Here is an 854-nt window from a genome sequence, read left to right on the forward strand (position 1 = left end):
CATCTCAATCACAACAACTCATCACCGAATACTTCTGGACGGTCACATGACCAAGCCTCTTACGGTCGGTCGATCGTTGTTCCGTGATATCATGTATCCTTACTAGGGTACCCCCTCTAGTTCATGACCTCAAGTCAGATACTTGCCCAACAAGGCATAAACACAAACAATGCTTTCATACTTTTGTGGAATCATGCTTCTCATCTAAGCCATGATTCAATTCCATAACTTTTATATCACAACACACCCTACCCGGGTTCATCATATTGTTCACAACATCATTTTATCTCAATCTTTAAATCTCCAATAAACTTAAGCCTTCCTCGCCCAGGCGAAGGTACTACCGCCCAAGCGAGAGAGTTTCAGAAACTCATTCAAATCTTGGGCTTTCTCGCCCAAGCGAGGCCCTTGCTCGCCCAAGCGAGTTTTTGTCGCCCAGGCGAGGGAGTTCTAGAACCAAAACTTCCCCTCGCCCAATCCCTCGCCCAGTCCTCGCCCAGGCGAGAGTTTCTCGCCCAAGCGACAGAGACTTGGACAGAATACCAATTTTGCCCTTTTCGACAACCGAAAACACATTTAAACATGGTTTTACAAACACCTGCACACAGAAAAGTTCCCAAAAACATTCATATACAATATTAAACACATTTCATCAACAATCATATATATTCAAAAGCATTCAAACATACAAAATTGGGTTTCTTAAAATCCAAGTTAACTCCAAAACATTTGAGATGGTTTAGGGATCCGGGTGTCATATTCGAACACCACTATGTCACGATGTGTTCTCTCTCACCTTAATGAAGCGTGCTTTAACTCGTCAACTAAGGGTGGTTTGGTTTCAAGGTTCGAAC

This window comes from Lupinus angustifolius, unplaced genomic scaffold, assembly GCF_001865875.1.
Source record: "Lupinus angustifolius cultivar Tanjil unplaced genomic scaffold, LupAngTanjil_v1.0 Scaffold_61_1, whole genome shotgun sequence".
Classification (NCBI taxonomy): Eukaryota; Viridiplantae; Streptophyta; class Magnoliopsida; order Fabales; family Fabaceae; genus Lupinus; species Lupinus angustifolius.